Source organism: Mesitornis unicolor, unplaced genomic scaffold (genome assembly GCF_000695765.1).
Source record: "Mesitornis unicolor isolate BGI_N332 unplaced genomic scaffold, ASM69576v1 scaffold35450, whole genome shotgun sequence".
Taxonomy (NCBI): Eukaryota; Metazoa; Chordata; class Aves; order Mesitornithiformes; family Mesitornithidae; genus Mesitornis; species Mesitornis unicolor.
In genome coordinates, this window is record NW_010159539.1 from 852 (window position 1) to 1,142 (window position 291).

The following is a 291-nucleotide window of genomic DNA, read 5'->3' on the forward strand; positions in this document are numbered from 1 at the left end:
GAGCTGGAGGCCCCTCCTGCCGTGAGCCCAGCAGCTGGAGAGACACCAACCAGCCTGAATATACACAGAGAGAGATGGATGGATATGGATATATCTATGTGTGTAGATATGGATATGTATCTATGTGTGTATTTGGATATATGTGTGTGTGTGTATGGATGTATCTATATGTGTGTGTATATATATGTGTGTATATATATATATCGTGAATATATACATATATAGAGATAGATAAATAGGTATGGATATATATCTATGTGTGTACATATGGATATATGTCTATGTGTGCAG